General features: G+C 36.2%; 1 non-coding gene across 1 annotated transcript; it reads left to right on the top strand.

Annotated features, from left to right (window-relative positions):
* The first annotated feature begins 6,035 nt into the window (after positions 1-6,035).
* TRNAK-CUU (transfer RNA lysine (anticodon CUU)) lies at positions 6,036-6,108 on the top strand. Its single transcript has one exon. It is a non-coding gene; the product is annotated as a tRNA-Lys (tRNA).
* The last annotated feature ends 8,495 nt before the right edge of the window (positions 6,109-14,603 follow it).

Genomic DNA, 14,603 nt, shown 5'->3' with positions numbered 1-14,603 from the left:
TAAAATCCGCCAGATCACAAAATTCCGAGGCTTATCGTGAAATGGCGCCATTTCATCATATGCCTAAAAGTTGGCCAGGCATAAATATCACGATGTGCCCGAGAAACAATACGGCAGATCGGTTAGAGCAACGCATTCATCGAATTCCTAGCTCTACATCGTGATATGCCGGAAAAAAGAACAAATTTGGTACGACGAGTGAGCCGAGCGAGCGAAGCGAGCGTGCCGCGGCAGCGGCCGGCGAAGTGCCAGAACCGAAATTATATGTCTAGGTTTCATGATATGCCTAAACGTCACTAGGCAAATCGTTAAGCGATGAGTTTTTAACGATATGACGGATGTCCCTTAGCCAATTCATGAAATGGCGCCATTTCACGGTATGCCCAGGAATTTCGTGATCAGGCGGATTTTACGATCGGCCGCCGACATATATAAGTAGACCGAGATGCATAACTACGTTCAACTATACATATGAGATGAGTTTTACTCAAACGAAACATCTGCGTTGCGTTGTTTGTGCCATCCAAATAGAGGCTGTGAGTCAACTACTAGAACGAAGAGATTCACAAACAGAGTAAAGATAGTTTCTATAACGACATCAGCGGTCCTTAGGGCCAGAGCGTCGTGTTGATAGAAATTAACGTAAGGAGAAACGCCGTACGAGAAATTAGGAGTACGTTCTAGCAAAGTCTCGGGAATAACCTAACCAACAAAACGTTGGATAACCCCGCCCGCCCGTCGCTTCAAAGTTCAATATCTCAAAAACTGAACCGATTTTGATAAAACATGTCTAAGAACCATGGCTAGAAAAACTGGTTTCAAGCAAAAAAACGCATTCGAATCGGTCCACCCGTTTAAGATCTACGGTGCCCCAGACAGACACACATAGTGGTCAAATTTATAACACCCCTCTTTTTGCGTCGGGGGTTAAAAAAGCAAATCCTACTAATATTATATTATAAATGTGAAGGTTTGTGAGTGAGTGAGTGAGTATGTTTGATACTTCTTCACGCTGAAACGGCTGAACGGATTTGGATGTAATTTGGCATAAACTTAGTTTATAACCTGGAGTAAAACATAGGTTACTTTTTATTCCGATATTCTCACGGGATAGGGATAAAATCTCGAAATAACACCCGCTGGGCTTGGAGTCATGAAATTTTGGACAGTTGTTCTAAACACAACCTCAATGGAGACCATACATTTTGCGAATTCCCAGGGGAATTTTCTAAAATCCCGGAATTTCAATTGCAACTATAGATCATTCGATCGTACGAAGCTGCGGGTTAACTAATTATTAAGCCCAATTTACACTGTGAGCGAAGCGGAATCATCAATGACTTAATTTAACTTACATCGACTAACTTAGCGTTTGAGACCTAGACGTTGACCTGCTTTGTTATTTTGAATATTATTTCAAAATTCTTAGAATTCATTATTCAATGAACAATTTTAACTTTATAATCATTCGGCCGTTATTCTTAGTGTTAATTAGTCTTGAACTTGAAACTACCGTGCGACTCACTTATATTAAATTATATTGTAACGGATAACTCACGTTTTAAACCGAGTTTAGCTCGACATGTTTCGGGCTATTTTGTAGCCCTTCTTCTTAGGAGCACGCGACTCGGCGGTGTGCGTGTTGCGGCAGCCGCCGAGTCGCGTGCTCCTGAGAAGGAGGGCTACGAAATAGCCAGAAACATGTCGAGCTAAACTCGGTTTAAGACGTGAGTTATCCGTTGTAATATCATTTAATATGTTAATTAGTCCTTTACAAAGTACGCGAGGACTTAGGAGGATATAGGTCCGGTGTAAGTGCTTTCACGCAGCCGATCGTTGTACGTCAAACTAAGTCAGTAATGAGTCCGCTCCGCTCGCGGTGGAAACCGGGCTTTAGATACTGACTAGATGTCATTAAAAACTCATACTTTGAAATGGCTTTTGAACTCGCATATACATTGTAAATAACCCTCCTTCTTCGCAGTCGGGTAAAAAGTTGCACATTCTTATCTGTTCTGCAAGCTCTGCAATTACCAACAGAATACGTAGATTGGTTTCTGGAGTATTTTTGTATTTTTTTATTTCAACTCCAAATTTTGTTACTTTTACAGTCATCCCGTAAAATCCATAACGATGGGGTGTTGAAACTTTCTCGATGAGGGCGAAAGCATAGATGTCGCTAGTGTCGCTGCATAGGTGACTAAATAAGAAACAAACAAGCTGAGATATTATTATGTGGTGCATAGGAGAAATTTGTGTCCGTACTCCTGTCCAGTGGTGGTGTAGCGGTATAGCACGCAGCACGGAATTCTGAGGACCTGGGTTCGATTCCCAGCATTGGTCTCTTTTTCTGGTTTTTCTGTGCATCTATGTTTCAGTTTGTATTTTCGATAGGATACGTAGACTTACCCTCTGTTTCACCATCCAATATAAAAAATATTTGACGGATAATGCGATGCCGTCTCTGTTTGTTTTGTTGCAATAGACGGAGACGGTATCACTTTGATCCGTCGAATAAAATTAATCAATAGGTGGTGAAACAGCCCTTTTAGATGAAATAATAACATAACCTTACTAGCTTAGAAAGGTTAAGAAACCCCCGACATTGTCAGTTCAATGTTCAATATCTCAAAAACAGCTTAACCGATTTTAATGAACCATCGCAAGGAAACACGCCCTCACGTAAAAAAAACACTGAGGCTACGAAGCCATAGACAGGCAGACAGACAAGATATTGGCATCATACTTATAACACCCCTCTTTTTGCGTCGAAGGTTAAAAAACCGAGTACAGTCGCCATCAAATATTTCAGGTTGGCCAAGGTGGTCAATAATATCGGCACACGTACTCTATTATTAAGGTGTTAGAGTTCAAGTATCGATAATTTTGACAACCTTGGCCGCTCCGAAATATCTGATAGCGACTGTACAAAAATCCTAAATCTTGTTAAAAATTGGTCTTTATCCAGATTTCAATTAAAAGATGGTTCCTTGTGCCGGATTTTAATACAAAATGGCCCTCCTAACCGCATTTAGCTGTAAAAAACGGTCGTATGCTCTGTATTCTAGCCCGAATGCCACTAAATCGCGGCAAAGCCTCATTAATCTATTTAGCAGATAAGAGGAAACACAGAGCTAACCAAACAGCATTTTCTGTGAAGAACATTCTGGAAAACGGCGCGTTAAACAAAGAATAAACTCCCATTTACTCCCATGATGCCTTTATAACCCTGCAAAACAGCTAGCAGTTATATAACAGTGTTTTCGTCATGCCTATCGGAAAGCAAACGAAATAAATCCTCCTTTATTTTTTCGTTTAACTGTAGTTCGCAAGTGGTGAAGCCGAAATAGTAATAATTGATGCCGAGACCTTTGTTTTTCGCATTTGTTTTTGTCTCTTTTGTTTTTGGTGCAATATAAAAGCGGCCGGCTGTGCACCAGAAATCAATGCCCAGAGTTGACTAACATTCTGATGTTCGCGATTGCATTGACTATCTCTTTCTACCCTAGTCTTATACTGTGTGACGGAAAGAATTGGTGAAAACGATTGTGACTCCAAGCGCATTAGACAATAAAGTCCTTAATACTTGTAATTGACACTCATTTTAATTTCCTAAAGTTGCATCGTTGTTCTCACTGACGTTGCTCTAAAACAGCCGTGCAAAATTTTATAACTCTAAGCCCAATGGTTATTATGAGATTTTATCCCGTAGAAATATCGGGATAAAAAATATCATTGTGTTATTCAAGCCTGTCTACATACCAAATTTCATCATTCATGCAAATCCATTCAGCCGTTTTAGAGTAAACGAGTAACAAAACACACGCACGCACGCACGCACGCACGCACACACACACACACACACACAAAGTTTCATATTTATAATATTAGTAGGAAGTAGGATAAAACTTTGTCTTATCGCTATGTTCCCCAACTTAGACAGAATAACCGATGTAGCTTTCATTTCATAATAACTTTTTAGTGTCCGGACGGTACACCGTATTTATTGGTACCCTATAATGGATGACTGTTTACAATCAGAACTGTCCGGCCTAAATCGATCATTTGGTTTCATTATTTTTAGGGTTATGTATTCAAAGGTTTCAAATAGGACTTTTTTGCTGGCAAAGAGTCGTACCTATAATTAGAAACTTCGTCGAAAGAGGCTCAATGTGCTACAACAAGAAGCAACAAAAGCTAAATAAAGCTCAAAATTAAAATTGCGTGTTCCTGACAAATGACAGTTGACTGAATGTTAACCTCACAGCTGGAAAACAGCAGCGTAAGCACTTGAAGATAGTGGCAGTGGTCTGAACAGATCTTCAAGTTTCTATTTACTATCCAAAATCTTTACATAATATAAAACAAAGTCGCTTTCCGCAGTCCGTCCCTACTATAAATGGTTGGGGCATGTCTCAACACCTTTCTATCGGTGAATTTGATTGGGTTGATTCTGATACAGATATTGGAATCTCAAAAAAATCTGATTATGGGTACATAATGAATGTTTTTTACGCTTAGGTGAATCTTTTAAACTATGCAACGGATTTTAATTTGATTTACATCACTAGAGTCATTCAAGAAGAAAATTTCTACAGCTAGCGATGCGCCGTGGCATCTGCACGGAGGTTCTGCGCGGTTGTAGTTTTGGGGAAAGGGAAGTAAAAAATATGAAGTGGCTGCCTCTAATGATAGATTTTCTTTCTTTCTGCCTTTTTTTACGAAGTTGCGCCCATGCAAAGCCAGGACAAGTAGCTATATATTGATAAAGTCAAAGTCTAAATATCTTTTTTCAATTTAGGCTTTAACAAGCACTTATGAATGTCAAAAAAAATCTACCACCGGTTCGGAAAAACCTCTGTTGAGAAGAATCCGGCAAGAAACTCAACGAGGTATATATATTTTTAAACAGATTTACAATATTATTAAATGATATCTATAAGTATTTAACACAACTTTATTTTTAACACAGTAGGTTCGCTATTTGAAGGGATCTAGCTTATGCGGATCAGAATTATTTCCAAAAATCCCTGTCCATGATATAACCATTAACTTTATATACGCCTTAGATATTAATGTCTTTTTGAAAATAGATCTGAATTTTGTATCCGTTTCATTTGTAATATATATTTTGGAATTTTATTACAAAAACGTATGCAATACGACTTTTTGGTTTTACCCAGTCTGTAAGATGGAACTTTAAGCTTTCCTGTGTTTCTAGAAGCCTTTGGCTTATCGACGTTAGTGGGAAAATCACTTATGTTCTTCCTAACATAAAGCGACGGCAGGGTTAGGATACCTGTTTCCTTAAAAGAAGATCCTAAAGATTCACGCGTCTTTAAATTATAAATTGCTCTAATTGCTCTCTTTTGTAAGATAAAAATTGACTCAATCCCCATAAAATAAGGCCGTACGAAATAATGCAAAAAACACCAACTGTGCCGTCGCCACATCGGTTAGATTCGGATATTAAAAGTGCCACCAACCCAAATTGTGGGTGGCACGAAACCCTGTACGTGAGCTCGACTCGAACTTAGCCAGTTTTTGTTATTAGGTTATTACTATCTTAGAGTAAGGTGACAAGTTGTTATGGCTTTTAGTGAATTGATTATGGATATTGTTAGCCATAAACGTAATGTGCTCTTAGTTTATATATCAATTGACATTATCTATGATGGAATGAATAACCGTTCTTTTCTTATGATGCTCGCATTTCATTTGGCGTTTCGTATTTGGGTTGTGTCGATAATATCACCATCATCATCTTCATCCTAGTGTACAGTCATCAGCACCAATAACTGACACAACAAGCGTGCATAAATATCAAAAACCCCAATCGCAAAGCAATCAATCAAACAATCAATCAAAGCAATCGTTCAAAGGTTGACTGGAAGAGATCCCTTTAAAGGATATGTTCGCCTTTGTACATCTTATTTTCCTGTGTTCTGTTATTTTCATGTGTTTTTATGTACAATAAAGAGTTTTACAATACAATACAATATCTGGTACTGTAACCACACGCCTTTTATTTCTCCGACCGGCTAGCTCAGTCGGTAGAGCATGAGACTCTTAATCTCAGGGTCGTGGGTTCGTGCCCCACGTTGGGCGCCAATGTAACCGGCTAGCCGGTCGGAGAAATGAAAGGCGTGTGGTTACAAAATAAAAATATTATACAAAAGAAAAAATATATACAATTATTTCAGTCAGCACTGCTCTTGTAGATAAATTTAAAAAAAAAACACTGGCCTGAGACTTGTAGGACAGGTAGGAAAACAGGGCAGGGTGTTGAGGTAGCCTCGAAGCGTCCAGTCGCGCCGGCGATCTGCTCCGAGGCAGCAGAACGGAGAGGAAGTGGAGATGATGATTTGGGTTCAGCAGGAAAAAGGAAGGGCTGGAATGAAACACCCTGCTTTACTGCTTGCTTGCAGCACCCATCCAAGCCTCGTTTTAGTGTCGGACCAGCGAAAGAGAGCTAAATGAGACTTGGATTAGGCTTTACAAAATGTATACAAGAAATAAATGTTAGAAGTAGATATAATAATATTTACAATACCTGCAATAGTGGCAGCCCTTATATTACAAGTAGTAGTCAGTGAAATAGCTATCACCGAGTAAATAATTAATATTTTCTTGTAAAGAAAATCAAATTTCGGCTTACGCCTTGCCAAATAGTAGAGCCAATGACAGGAAAAAACAAAAGAGTATCAATAATTTAGAATTTCGATTTTTTTTCTTCTGTAAGCGGCCAGTTGCGCACCGCGGAGGTTTTTCATGTTACAATACGACTAGCTTGTTCTAGCTCGCTGTGGCAGATATTAATGCTGATGACTGTACGTCCACTGCTGGGCTCAGGTTTCCTCTCAGAATAAGGTACTCACAATATCTTCAGACAACATAAAGCTCCATGGTAAATTTCAAATGTAATTTTGAACATTGCAAAAATTGCAAATTGCAAAAAAAAACTTGAAAGCATGTGCCCTTGAAACAACTCATAACTAAAAATTAATTAATTTATTATATCTATTCGAAAAAGCAAAAACTTACTGCCATAAAAGTAAAAACTAAAAAAAAAAATTGAAGTCGGTTACTATAAACTAATAATAGCAAGATTTTATTTAAAAAATCAATAATTATTAGACTAGCATTCAAACCCTTATCTTCACACGAATCACCAAAGCTTGTAATATAAAAATGATCCAATTTAAGTTTTATTATGAAAAGTATGAAATTTTTCTTCAAGTATTAAATTTAAGTACAATGTTCTCGAATGTTCGCGGAGTGTCGTAAAAGTGGAATATGAAGACAAACACTATATTTCATTCGGTACTGGAAATAAAGCTAAATACATTGTGATACGACTCTTTAAAAATGTAATCCATACAATAGTATATTTTTTTATGAAAAATAAAAACCGTTAAGTGCGAATTAGTGTGTGTGTGTGTGTGTGTGTGTGTGTGTGTGTGTGTGTGTGTGTGTGTGTGTGCGCGCGTGCGTGCGTGCGTGCGTGTGTGTGTGTGTGTGTGTGTGTGTGTGTCTATAGCACCGTAGCTCTTAAACGGGTGAACCGATTTGGATGCGGTTTTTTCCGATCAAAATCAGTTTAGCCATTTTCGAGATATTGAACTTTGAAGAGACAAAGTCGGGGGTTTTCCAGATTTTGGTTGGTTATTAGATTAGTTAATTGCCTTTATTCTTAAATAGGTAATTATTTAAAAACGTCAAGCGGTAACGTTTCGTGTGCTCTGCCTACCCCATTTGGGAATACAGACGTGATGTTTGTGTGTGTGTGTGTGTCTCGGAAAAGCGATTGTCGTTTAACTGTCGCAAACTGTATGACGGGCGTCAACTATCACCGTGCGCACCGTGTTTCTTGGTACGAGGACGCAATTGTTGTCAATCACGTTTGGACGAGCGGACTAGGCTGTCATATTCTCATTTTGTTCGGGAAAGCGCTTCAAGAGTGGCATTCTGGTAGTCACACTTTATTTTCTTTTTTAATACATTTTACAAGTATTATTTCTATAAGTAAAATTATTAGCAGAGCACATTTGTATTAAGTAAAGAACCCTTCTTTTTTATTTACTCTACGAACAGACTATCTATAGTCTAAGAAAGAAAAAGAAGAAAGAAGAAGAAATAAGAAAATTATTCTCTCTTTCTTTATGTCTACATAAAGAAAGAGAGAATAAATTTCTTTACTAAATATCGAACAACAAAAAAAAATACAGGTAAAAATACAGGCAACCTTATACATTAAACAGATAGAAATAAAATAATGTACAAAGCAAGAAAGAATAACAGTAATCTGTGACATAACCCTTCTTTTAGGTAAACGCAGTCGGGCAATAATAAACTGGGCTGAACAAACACTTCTTTATCAAGCACCCCGAAATTGCGATTCATTATTATTTTATAGCGGTAAAGTAATGAAATAATTGAAATATACACCGATAGGTTAATCAAATCAGAATTCACGCATGGCTGAAACAACATTGAAAATTTCATTAAAACTATATTAACTCTAAAATTTACGTACCCTTGCTATAAGTGGAACGGTGGTATGCAATAGCGAGAAAGTTCGTTTGAACTTTATTATTGTATCCTCGTACGTAATATGTAGTTATTTGTAACTAGAATTTGCCAGCTGCTTTGAATGCGTAAGGTGACCCGGGCTTATTGTAGCTGGGGGGATATTGTATCTGAGCCGTTTGATGGCGTCCTTACGACGCCATGTTCTTCTCGGCCATTTTACGTTGTGTTCGAAGACTGTCCACACAACACACATGAAGATGGCGAACATGGCGTCGCAAGGACGCCATCAGACGGCTTAGATACAATATCCCCCCAGCTACAATAGCCCCGGGTCACCTGCTTATATGAAATATGAAATTTAAATTGAAATACCAGGATTTTATATGTAAGAGAGTTCCCGAAAATTATACCGTTTAACTCATGAGATTTCGTGATTCTACACGTCCCAATCCTGTGGGAACATAATTATTTGTAGCTAAACTTAGCCCGTAGCTTTGCGTACACAAAATCTGAAATTTTAATCAAAACTCCGGGATTTTACAAAACTTCTATGGGAATTCCCGAAAATAAAATCATTTTTTGGAAATATAGGGAAGTAGCATAAAACTTATTCCCGTTACTCCCACAGGACTGTTATGCACACGCACACATACGAACACGCACACGCACGCGCACACGCATGCACTCACTCACATACTTTCATGTGTACGATATTAGTTGGAGCCCAATCTTGTACAATTCGATGTTAACTTTTATTCTTTCCCACTAACGTCTTATTATGTGTATCGAATAGTTGTAAATAAATGTTTCTCTCTTTCTTTCTCTCTAGTTGGATGTTTAATTGTTTTTAAAAAGTTTATTGGGGCTTTGCGATATAAAATATTCGTAACATCCAGGTCTGCTACAAATTTCCACGTTAAACTCCGTCTGTAAAATTCACGACACTGCTGAGTAACGGTGGCGAAACTTTATTCAAAAAACCGGTTGAATACGAGTTGGACGAACGTGTTAAGGGTTTCGTACAAATTAAAAAGCATACATTAATTATTTTCTACTGCATAGTAGCTCACATTAGTAATTCCAATTATTATCTTATTAAGCTGAAGTTTGAAATTTTTATTTTGGTGATAACACAATTATCTGGTGTAAAATTCTGACAGTTCGGCCAGGGTTGTCTTTGTTAAAGGAAACTCTTTAGCGGTTTATAGTGTCAACTTAAAAATTGGTACGGCTATTTATAGGTAAGTATAGTTTGGACGATAATACAAGGTGTGGTCAGCAATAGCTTGTAGGTACTATTAAAAAAAAAAACTATACTTTTAAGGTATAGTACCCTTAAAAATCGGCGAGAATTTTATTTGTTTTGTATTAAAGTTTTTACCCACGGTATGTACATGAACTCAACACTAAAAATGTATTTTCACTTCTCATGTGCGTAAAGTTGGTATTTATGCTGGATCTAGGCGACATAAAATTACTTTTTATGCTCTAGTGCATAAAGTAAAATCTTCGTCTAAGACCAAGGTTATCAGGTGGCAGTCAACAGCCACAAACAAAAAAGTTTCGATATATATTTTTAATATTTTTAATTTTATAGAAAACTAAAAATCAATAATGACCATCATGGTGCTCCCCCACTGGCTGTTATAAATATTATATAACGTTAGAAAACACGATAACATTGTCTAACACTTTAATAACTTTTGTTACCACTTGTTAGATATTTTAAACGCCATATGAGAATTGTATTTGCAATTTGTTTTATAACATTTTAAAAGTTATATAACATGATAACAGCGTACAACATTTGTTACAAATTGTTATACAATATTATAACACAAATGTTTTATAAAGTTATAGAACATAAAAAAAAAGAAAAAACGTACTCGTACCTAAAAGGCCGGCATTGCACTTGTGACTCTTCCGGTGTTGCAGGTGTCCATTAGCGACGGTAATCGTTTACCATCAGGCGATCCGTTTGTGCGTTTGCCCCCTATACCATAAAAATATAATAAGTAATTATAACAGCCAATGTTCACTATTGTTATTGTGCACCATTAAGACAATCTTTGCGAATAAAGTTGCGGAAAAAAAACTAGTACCTATAATATATGTAATATCAATGGAAACGCTGTACTTTTGTCTTAAATCTGTGCCATACCTTAGTAATATTGCATAAACAGTTTACACGCAGTCTACGACTGCGGTAACTTCGGCCGCAGTAATGTTTATCAGAGGCGACTTCGATGAATTTACATGCAAATTGGGTTTCAAAACAGATTCTGACGTTCGCTAGTTTACCAAATTCATCATGCGTCCCACGCCAAATAATAACACATCTAACAGAATAGCAACAAGACGGAAGTTTAAAGTGGACTTGCCTCGAGGACGGCAAAGTTAAATTTGTTTTCGAATTAGTAGGGATTCGAACGCGAATGTTTGTTAGAAGTTTGTAAAATCAATTGGTATCAGTGTTGTTTTTAATTTTGTTTTAGTTGGTGCTTCGGAAATTGGGTTTGTTACGTTCTTACACTCTGCGTATAGACAAATCTATAAACTTTGGCCAAGTTCGGGCAAAGAGCTGAAACTTGTTAAGAAAGCCTAAAATATTAGCAAACATGCTCAAAGTACAACACCCGCAGAGAAATAGCTCTGTCGTGTATTTTACTGCCATTTTTTTTTCTTTATAATATTGAACCTTTCTAATATAAAGATATTCGAGGACTATAATTAAACGCAACTAAGTACTTCAATGTCAATGCGGCCCTGGGCGGATTGGGAAAACTACACAATATTCCATTGAATTTATTCGCAGATGTATTGAAAGTTTTTTCTCCATGTTTTACTTCATCGTAATAAGATTATGCTAAATTTGAAATGAAATTTTACACATAAATTACGAAAAAGTTAGAGGTGCGGCTTGAACCTACAACCCTCTACTCGAAAGACCTAGGCTACCACGACTACCTATATCTTTTATAAATTTGCTCAAAATGTCTTACGACACTAAGGGGTTATTTCACCATCCATTGATTAGTGTTAACTGATGGTTAAATGTGATGCCGTCTCCGTCTATTCGAACAAAACAAATAGAGACGGCATCACACTTAACCGTCAATCAATGGATGGTGAAACAGCCCCTAAATCTTCTCCACGCAAACAATATTTCTTCTGTCCTTTCAGCTATGGACCCTCATATTTTTTTAGACCAAAAATTCCGACAACAATAAAAACTGGCTGTCAAGTAAGCACCAATATTGTTCCAAATCCAAACTGTTTGTATAACTTTTCCCACTGTATTTACTTAGGATCTCAAAATTATTTTATATATCTACTTTGATCGGTACAAAGAGTACAGAATGGAGGGATGATAAAAAATAGTCAAGTTCCTAAAATTAAAAAAGAAAGAAAAAAAGGATGGAAAATATATTTATTCACAATATAAGACAGCAACTGACAATATTTTGGAGTACAAATAGACAATACGAAGGATAGTATGTGTCATTGCGGTTATGAATCAGACACAGGCTCAGGCTTATGCTTGGCCAATGCTGAAGCATTAAAATGTTCCAGCGCTGATTTTCAACCAGCACCGTCGACGATGCTATAATTATTATTAATAATGTATTGATTATTTATAATGACTTTGAGATTATGGTTCTTGAATGGGTCCTTTAGTGTCTGTTAATATTCTGTTTTTCTTGTCAGATACACGAAACAAGCAATAAAGAGAGCAATGAGTCGAGTTTTTTTTGCGCATTAGAATCCAGAATACGGGAATTCGCTGAAGAACTAGAGTCTCCGGCTATGCTTGAACAATATGTAAGTTGAAGTGGCAAAAGATTCTTGCTTGGAGAGCAAACAATAGATGAGAAATGTTCTTCAGTGGCAGCCACGAACCTTAAGAAGTAGCAGGCTGGCCTTCCAGTAGGTGAATCGATGGTATGTAGAGTTAATGCTGGGAAGTTGTCATTCATTGTAGGGATTTAATTAGGACGACTTCGACCGTAGACATAAGGAGGACTGGTAAATATGTAAGGTAAATATGTAAGCTCAAAACATAATTTAATTAATCTCGCATGAAGTTTGGTAGGTAGGTATACTTATTATATTAATTAAAACTACTTAGTTGCCTAGAATCCAAAATTTCATAAATATAGCTTAAACTGATTCACTGACTTAGCGATCCTAAACCTAACCCACTTCCAGATAACCTAGAAACTTTTTCGATCTTTTTGTCAGCAAAATCAATAAAGCATAGTATTCTTAATATTTAGACGACCAGCCTAGTGGTTAGGAATCTGACTACGAAGCTTGAGGTCCCGGGTTCGATTTCCGTGTCGGGGCAGATATTTGTATGAAAAATACGAATGTTTGTTCTCGGGTCTTGGGTGTTTAATATGTATTTAAGTATGTATCTATATCTATATAATTATATTTATCCGTTGCTTAGTACCCATAGCACAAGCTTTGCTAAGCTTACTTTGGGACTAGGTCAATTGGTGTGAATTGTCCCGTGATATTTATTTATTTAACTTAGCTCTCATTTAATATTTATGTTTTTGATGGGATATACCTTATTTCTTCTAACTTGTAGTTATCAAAATAAGTTAAAATAGATCAAACTGATGTGACTCTGTTGCTTCCTTAGCATCCTCTTAGTTAGAACTCTTTAGTATTTTTACGGTACTATTTTCATAGTGTCGTCTTGCAATTATAGTTTGCATGGTATGATTTTAAGCCATATGAGCTCACAATACAGTTGAAATTTCCTTGTTTCCTCTAAATGATAACTAGATTAGTGTTGTTGCCGATTGTAAGCTTTTGATGTTCATATATTGCTTTCTGCCACGTGACGTCATACAAGTTTACTTTTTCGGCTGGAAAAGCGGCCTTCCTAAACAACGTTATAGGGAGTTGAAGGAATAGTAATTACTTTCTGATTTTGGTAACGGTAAAAGTAACTTTGTGGAAATGTAATGATTTCATCATAATTATCGTACTAAGGAGAGTTGTTAGTTGCGGAAAATAGAAGTTTTGCGCAAATCAGAGTAAAGAAGTTTGTGTTTCGTAGTTCGTAGCAATAATTTTGATGGATACAACAATTGTTTCTAAAAAGCCGGCCAAGAGCGGGTTGGGCCTAGGCACTGAGCGTTTCGTACAAATTAAATTAAAATCTAGTGAAACGCATATTTGCATTTTAACATGTTTACATGAAAAAAAATTGTTTTGCGGTTAAAAAGTTTAAGTAACTTTATTATTATGCCCAGATTTTTTTTAATTTACTCTTAATAAAGATAATGGATTTTTGGATGATAAAATAAATAAAGAATGGATTTTATTTCCTAATTAATTGATTTATCTACTCCATTAAATGAAGACTATAAATAAGAAAATCATCAAAGGAGAAAATATCTATGATATAGAAAGGATAATTTGAAGGAAATTCTAGGAAAACGTAACTGAGAGTCAACGAAATAATATTATCAATATCATGATTCAACTTTATACGCAGTAACATTATTAAAGGTATTAAGGGCAATCCCATTTACAATATAACTTTTTTTTTCATCGTACAGATGAAAGAAGTAATATATCATTTAATAAGTAATTACAAATCATTGAATACTCTATACCTATTTGTTTGTACAGTCGGGGGTATAAAAATCTATTCAGTCATAGCGATACATATATTATAATAAAATTATATATTCATCAATCTTACGGTTCGTGAAGTCTTGGTGATGTAATAAATAATGTAAGTAATAAATTAATATTTACGGCTTCGACTGCATGTTATTTTTGGTAAACATCTTAATATGCAACGATTATTTTGTCATTGAAATTTGTCATAATGGGATTGAAGATTGAATGATAATTCAAGTATAGTTGTATAACAAAAAATAAATTGAGCAAAAAAATTTTTGGTTTCGACTTTTAATTAACAAGTTTTAATTTTTTTTGTAGCTTACCCTTCTATATCAGTTTTCTTAGTTTTGTTAAACAATTTAGTATTTTATTTTGTACGAAAAGCTGAACAGTATAAAGTAGGTACGTATGTTTAAAAAACA

This window comes from Choristoneura fumiferana, chromosome 7 (assembly GCF_025370935.1).
Source record: "Choristoneura fumiferana chromosome 7, NRCan_CFum_1, whole genome shotgun sequence".
NCBI classification, from domain to species: Eukaryota; Metazoa; Arthropoda; class Insecta; order Lepidoptera; family Tortricidae; genus Choristoneura; species Choristoneura fumiferana.
This window is presented reverse-complemented; position numbering and strand designations above follow the sequence as displayed.